This window comes from Dipodomys ordii, unplaced genomic scaffold (assembly GCF_000151885.1).
Source record: "Dipodomys ordii isolate 6190 unplaced genomic scaffold, Dord_2.0 Scaffold235, whole genome shotgun sequence".
NCBI lineage: Eukaryota > Metazoa > Chordata > Mammalia > Rodentia > Heteromyidae > Dipodomys > Dipodomys ordii.
Window position 1 is genome coordinate 1,209,977 of NW_012267451.1, and position 8,193 is coordinate 1,218,169.

Here is an 8,193-nt window from a genome sequence, read left to right on the forward strand (position 1 = left end):
AGATTTTCTGAATATAGCAAACTAGAAAATATGTGAACTGAAATACACAGCTAGGTCAGAGAATGTACTCAAGGTACCATAATGAAAGCATGGAAAAGTTCATCAACATAAGGTTCATATTCTAGTAGACTTAGCAATATAAAAATATGCAAGCACAACTATAACATAGGTAAAAAGAGTAATTGGCCCATTGCAACAATGAGATGTACAAGTCGTTATGTCGAAAACAAACTTTACAACTTTGGTGGGGGGTTGTGGAGGGGGGAGAGATGGGAAGGGATGGGAAAGGGAAACAAAGGAGGAGGCAATAAGGCTTGATAAGAAATGTACTCATTACCTTTCACATGCAATTGTAACCTCTCCGTATGGTATTTTTACAATAAAATTTTTTTAAAAAGAGTAATTGAGACAGGAAAGAAAAAGGAAGAAGCACAGTAGATAATATACTCATAAGTAAAAATGATAGCATAAAGGGCAGATTACACTAGAGGAAGCAAAAAATATCCAAGTTAAAATAAAAGTTTAGGAGATGATGTTGGGAATTTGATATGACTCTAACATAACCAGGGGAATGAATAAGAGCAATTTCTTTGTTCAAAAAATTCCTCAAATTAAACTAAGATGTGACTGTCAAATTGTTACAGATTGCTCTCAGAGCTGGTAAACATTCCAAGCAACACTTACGTTCAACTTAATGTTTCCTTCTTCCAGGACATGATCTCTCCTCAAACTTGGACAGAGAATTACTCTCAGGCCTTATCAAGATGATGGGTCAAAGATGCAGCCCAGGAGACCTCCACTGGAGGCCAATATAGAGAAGACCCCCACAGCCACCATGACCTTCCCCTTGGTGCTTTGGTAGACTAGCAGAAAGGTGAGCCACACAGTGCAGAACATCAGCATACTGAAGGTCACGAACTTGGCCTCACTGAAGGTGTCAGGCAGGCTCCTGACCAAAAATTGCACTGTGAAGCTGGCTAGGGAAAGGGATCACAGGTATCCCAGGACACAATAGAAGGCAGTGAGGGAGTCCGTGTTGCACAGGATGATGATGTGGCCATGTTCAGAGTGTGCATCTCTGTCCACAAATGGGGAAAGATTCCCAACCAAAGGCCACAGAGAGTCACATGGATGAGGGTGTAGATGGGGATGAGGAGGTTAAGGGTGAGGGACACCAGCCACTGCCTCATTCTCCTCCCTGGAGCAGTGACTGTGAAGGCCAGAACTGCAGTGATGGTCTTGGCCAAGACTGTGGAGACAGCCATGGTGAAGACCACTGCAAATGAGGTGTGCTGAAGGATGCAGATGGCTGTGTGGGGACGACAAAGGAAGAGTAAGGAGCAGAGGAAGCAGCAGGTGAGGGAGATGAGGATGTAGCTGAGGACCTGGTTATTGGCCTTGACAATGGGGGTGTCTTGGTGCTTGATAAACACCCCAAGAACAACAGATGTGAGTGCAGAGCAGCAGAAAGTGTGCAGGCCATAGCCATGCCCAAAAGGTCTTCATAAGCCAGGAGGCTCTCAGTTTTCAAGAGGCAGTTGTTTCTCTCGGTGTTGGCAAACTGATTATCTGCACACCTCTCACACTGCTCCATGTCTGGTAAGGAGTAAGAATCACCATTAGTCTATTTTCAGTATTTCTCTTTCCTCTCATTCCTCTCTACTCAAGCAGTTCATTTTCCCTGATTTAAAAGTTGGCTCAAAATACTATCTGGTGAATTATCTTTCTTTCTCATATTTCTTATTCTTACCTTCCTCTCTTTCTCTTTTTCCTGTTTATCTCCTTCCTTCCTTCCTTCCTTCCTTCCTTCTTTCCTTCCTTCCTTCCTTCCTTCCTTCATTCTCTCTATCTCTTTCTCTTTCTCTCTCTCTCTCTCTCTCTCTCTCCCTTTCTCTCTCTCTCTCTCTCTCTTTCTTGCTTTCCTTCCTCCAGTGCTTGAACTGCGGCCCTGGGAATTTTTTTAGAGAATTAATGCTCAAACTACTACTCTACCACTTTAGCTACAGCTTGAATTCCAACTTTTTTGGTGCTAATTGTGGAAAAGGATCTTGAGTTTCCTGCCCATCATTACATCAAAGTTCCATCATCAAATCTCAACTGCTTGAGTTGCTGGGATTACAAGTATAATATATAATTACTTAGCCTTATGTGCTATGTTCTTGACAGTTCATATCACTCTGGTTCTGTGCTACTAATTCAAGAAATAATGGACAAGGGGCTAGGAAGTTGGCTTAGTGGTAAAGTGTTTGTCTCACATGCATGAGGCCCTGGGTTTGATTGATCAGCACCACATAAGAAGAAAAAATCCAGAAGTGGTGCTATGGTTCAAGTAGTAGGGCACTAGCCTTGAGCTGAGGGACAGCACCGAGGCCCAGAGTTCAGCCCTCATGACCACCCAAAGAATAATAAGAAAGAAAGAAAAAAAGAAAGAAAAAAGAAAGAAAGAATGAAAGAAAGAAAAGGAAAATAGAGAATCAGCCCAATCGATCCATTTTTAACAAGAGGGTCTAATCCAAACCTCAACCTACTCCTTACACCACATACAAACTTCCTGAACATTTGATCTGTGTCAAGAACAATGCTCCTCCACCAATATGAGAGGGTCTAGGAAAGATCAGCTGGAGATTGGAAAAAAGAAGTGAATTGGTGATGGCATACTAGTTCTAAAACAATTGTATTTAAGTAATAGCTATTTAACCTAGTGCCAGTGTAAGAAAGGGAGTGATCCTAAAAAGGCTCTTCTATTATTAGTTATGCTATATAGAAAATAAATTTAATTAGAAAAGAGCAGCAATGGCACTCAGAAATGAAAGGCCGTGTTAGATCCCCAGTTCCATGATGATTTGCACATCATTTCAAAGATCAACTACTGATCCTTGATATTTTCTTTTCTTATATTTCCTTTAATTTACAAAAAATGTGACTGATAAGAGGGGAACAGGGCTATTCTCCAGCCTTCATAGATTAGAAAATACAATCAGAGATGTAATGGAGGGGCAGTGGGTTGTTTCTTCTAAGGAAAAGTATGGATAAGGGTAACCATTGAACTATTCCTGAAGGTGCATTTTTGTTCCTGCTGTGCTGCTCTAGATCATTCCACTGGCTTGGATGGACTGAACGTTAGAAAGGAGAGATGGGGAATTTCTCTATAACTCACAGACTCACCGACACATTAGACATCTCATTCTCTGGGCAAGGAGTGCAGTCAAAGCAACAGGTAGCATTTCCCTCCAGAGATGCCTTCCTGAATCCAGGACCACAGCTCTCAGTGCAGACAGACTGAGGAGTCTGAGAACATTAAGAAGAATGTTATTGACCATGAAACACTCAAGTTATTTAAGGGAAAAATCATCAAAACCCATAATCATTATATACATACAGCCAATGAATTGAATGAGCCTTTTACAGTTTCATCTAACATAACCTGAAGAAAATGAAGGTCCTTCACAACCAGTTCCTCATGCTATCGAGAAGTCATGGAGCCTTTAAGAGGTGGATGTTAATTCTAGGAAAATAAAAAAAGGGAGTTAAATCCTGCATCCCATTCTTTTTTTAATTTAAGTTTTTATTGTGAAAATACTTTACAAAGGGTTACAGTTACAAGAGCAAGGTAATGAGTACATTTCCTTTTTATTCCTTATCCAGCATTGTTGCCTCTTCTTTGTTTTTCCCCTACCAAACCATCCCTCCCACCTCTTCAGCTACACCACTCCACCCCTCATCCACAAACTCCACCCCAACCCCCCTCCCTAAATTGTAAAGTTCCTTTGCTGACATAGTGTCTTGTACATCTCATTGTTGCAATGGCAAATCTGTGCTCTATTTAAACAATTTGTTTTTCCCTGCATCCCATTCTTTAATTCAGCAATGATTTTTCTCTCCTATTCATCTGCGAACAAATGAATAAGAACATGAGTGGAAAATCAATCAGGGAAACTTCAAACCCACCCTCTAAAGCATAGCTAATTGCTTTGAAGGTGCTTCTGTACCCAGGGCCATTCACATCTCTCTATTGGCTTCCCAGCTCCCATGAGGTGGGTAAACTTCACTGGCAGATGATCTTTACATTACATCCTGTCTCACCACAGACTCAAAAGCAGCAATCTACCCAACCTTGGTCTGAAATCTCCAGGCAAAAACAAAGCAAGTCCTTCTGCATTCTTACTTGATTCCATCAGATATTTTGTCACAGTACTGAAAAGATGATTCACAGATGTCATTCAGCTTTTGTCATATTCAATTTGCAAATATAGAACAACATATTGGTAATGAAATGTTCCCTATTACCTCCATGAATCTGTTAGTAAGAAACTTCCAGAAACAGGAAGTTGTGAAATGTACACCACTAAGACATAGTTTTAGTGAAGAAGCTTAAAAACAGAAGTTTTGTTTATACATAGATCATGATGTTATAGTCAGAAACAACCAACTGTGGGAGAGAAATAAGGATGTGGTAACATAGTCTACAAGCATTGTACTCATAACCTGACAAGGAATTATACGCACTTTCTACAACTATGTCATAATAACTATACTTTTTTTAAAAAATGAGAATTCAAAAAAAGTAAAAATGACCCAACTTGGTAATGCCTATGGGCCACTCTATCAGATGTTCAAACAAAATCAGTTGTTGACCATGAAGCCTAGATGGAAAAAACTCACCAACTTTCATCCTTTGTCTCAGACCTTCAGGAAAATTCCAAAAGCTCATAGTGTCATACTCTGCATCCAATTTCTTTTCATCTTTCAAAATCACTTGATCTCCAACAGTTTTGATAAATTGGATCTTCTTCAAAAAGAGATGCAGCTAAAAGGGACACATTACAATATGGTGAAGTGCTTCCCAGAATTATCACAGAACCCCAGAACAATGGATGCACATAGCTTAGCCTTCATTTTCACCACATAATTCACACACACCACAGGAATCTAACCAACTGTATCAAATGCTCACCCACAGATGACTAAAGTGTTACCAAATTCTAAAACCTGGTTATCCAGGATGGGATGCAGAAACTCAATTTGAAGGGAATGAGACTCCAACCACATCCAACCAAATAATGAATTATCATATGACAGACCTCAATCACTTCTCTAAAGTGAATTCTTACAAATCATTTTTTGATTGTGATCAGAATCAGTCTGAAAAACATGTAAATAATAAACTAAGTAGAATCATAGAATATTTATCACAACTATGGAAGATTACATTAAACAAGACTTAGTTCAATGTGTGTGTGTGTGTGTGTGTGTGTGTGTGTGTGTGTGTGTGTGTGTGTGTGTGTGTGTATCCTGTGGCTCAACCTCAGGGCCTATGCACTCAACTTGAGGTATTTTTTTCCCTATTCAATGTAAGCAATCTATCATTTGAGCCATAGCTCCAACTCTAGCTTTTTGGTGGTTAATTGTAGTCAGAAGTGAGCTAGCTACAGGTGTGAACCACTTGTGTCCAGACAATCTTAGGTTTTCAAGAGCTAGTCACCCTTGATCTGTTAATTTAAAATTGACAAGGACAATTTCGATATATGCTATTGAAAAGGGGATGGCTTTTTCCAAACATAAGGAGGATGGGGACTGAAGACACAGCACTTCCTTGTCACGAATTCAGCATTCTTCAAGAATATTGTCTTGTTGGGCGTTGTTTGGTCATGACTGTAATCCTAGTTACTCATCATCCTGAGACCTGATCATCACAATTCACAGCCATCCCAGGCAGGAAAGCTTGTGAGACTCTTATCTCTTATAAACCAGTCAGAAAACTGGAATTGGTGCTCTGGTTGAAGTGGGAGAGTCCTACCCTTGAGCTGAAGAGCTGAGGGACAGCACCCAGTCCCAGAATTCAAACCCCATGACCAAAAAAGAAAAAAACAAGAAAAAATTGTCTTCATAGCTCTACAATCACTTCATGGAGAGCACAGCAGGCCAAGAGTCTCTTATATTTTCCAAAATGGAGGCAAACAACCTACATCCATCTGCTATGAAAGCTTCTATAAAAAGTCAGTATACATAGAGTAGGTCACCCAAAAGCAAAGTAATTAACTATGAAGAGAGAAATGCCCTTGATTGTGAATTGTGCACTCGTGGCTCTTCCATGAGATGAAGAATCATCTGGTGAAGGGCATGGGCCACGGCGTACACAGCATTGTAAATGTTGTAACTCTCTTCTGACATGGTCATGTTAAAAATACACCTCAGCAACCAATCCAGTGTGGCATTGTATGAACAGGGCCTCAAGTCTCTGAAGTCAGAAATAATCAATAGGCAACAAACAGACTGGATCCATGACCTGGGAAGGGAATTATCTCCTGAGTTTTTGGACAAGGTCTCTGTTAGAATAAAATTGGTGAACCCAGCAGTATTTCTATAATGGTGAGAGAAGATTAGAGGTGCATGGAAGGAGTCGATCAGAAAATATCTTTTACCAATGGTCACGTCATCATAGGGTGAGTTCATGAACCAGACTTTCCCTGTAACTAAAAGTCCCCTAATTAAAGAAAAAAGCTTAATAGAAACTTGCCGACCCCATGAATGATAATCACATTGGTTGATGATTCCATTAGCTGGCGATGCATTTGTAGATCATTTGAGAAATATGAAAAGGCAGTGTAAGTGATCATGTTCTCAAAGGCCAAACACATTCCATTCTTGCCCATCTTTTCTCTCATTTCTGAGTGGAACCACTCAACATAGTCGTCTTCAGTGATGCACAGTCCTACCCAGGATCATCTAAAATAAACATCATGGAGATCATGGCCTGGGCTAGATCTGAGTCCTTGGCAGTCATCTCATAGACAGTACCGAACTTTCCATGGTCTCTCAGGAGAAGATTAAAAGACCCATGTGTGAACTACAGGGAAAAATCAACAAGGCACCAGGAAGACGATGGTAGTGGGAAAGTCTCAGCCCTGATGTGAAATAAGCAATTTGGATCAGTGGAAACAAAAGTTTGCTTATCCCATTTGCAAAATCACCTCCCATGTTGCAAGCTCATTGTAGACATGTATGGATAAGGCTCTGAGCTTTGGGTCATCCTTTGGTCTCTTACAACCTCTCCTTTATTTATTTTTGCAGTAAAGAAAATGTGTATGTCCCACTCATTTTTTGAGTCTTTTCCCTGTGAGATCATGCATTTTGAAGGGTTTGTGATAACACCTCTTTTTCAGCCTGTCGAGGACAGAGTCAAGGTGGCCATGGCTTCACATCTGCCCACCCTCCCAGCCTTACCTCTGGAAGTGTGTAGAGGTCCAGCAGTGTCCCAATTGGGCCAGATGTGCTTGAGGTTTCTGTGAGTACTGTGAAAGCTTTGTTGTCTCTTTTGCAGGTGTAATTAGAGCTGTTTTTATTCTTCCCAGACAAGCAGATGAGTGGATCCTCTAACATATCAGTATCTGTGCAATGTGCACTATAGATCTCAAACCCCGGAGTCATGTTGGGTAGCAGATGGGCATTCATTTTGATCTCTTTTACAGCAAACACCAGCGTAAGAAGCAATTGGTATTTCTATAAGTTCATCCTGCACAGAGGTCACAACATTTGTGTAGGTATATGTAATACAAATGATTAACTGGAAATGTCATGACTTTGTTGATTCAAGTGCTTATCACTACACACAGTAGTATGTGTACATCCTATCTCCCAACAGCATGGCATTAGAAAAGTTCTTAGAGTAAGGAGAGCTCCTGAACAGGACTTGATCAGCATACAGGAGGTGACTATTCTTCTGAGAGTGCAGGGTGGGGAGGTGGATGAGCAAGCTGGTTTTCCATCTCTGCACTGTATGGATATGTGAAAAACACTGCTATCTGCTGGGATATAGAAGCATGTCCAGCTCACATCCAAGTCATTGGGTACCTTGATTTACTGTGCATATGAAGAATTCTTAAGAAATACAATTCAAATTGGGAGCAGCTTGTCCACTTGATTTCAACCTATATGACCTGAGAGGCAGGGACTGCTGTGTTAGGAGTAGGTAGAAAAACCTGCTGACTTGTGTATGTGCTCACGTGCCAGACATTTGCCAAAGAATTATATCTTGCCTAGTGAGGATATTTAAAAAAAAACAAAGAAATACAATTCATGTCATGTGGTAGAGTCACACTAAGCTGATTCAGAGAAAGTCATCAAGCAACATGATTCCACAGAAGCAGAGCAAGATGGCAGCTGAATTATACTTAATGGCAAAAAGCTAAAACC

At 40.5% G+C, this 8,193-nt stretch overlaps 1 pseudogene; it reads right to left on the reverse strand.

Annotated features, from left to right (window-relative positions):
- Positions 1-691: 691 nt before the first annotated feature.
- On the reverse strand, positions 692-7,428 carry LOC106000721 (annotated as a pseudogene).
- Positions 7,429-8,193: the final 765 nt, after the last annotated feature.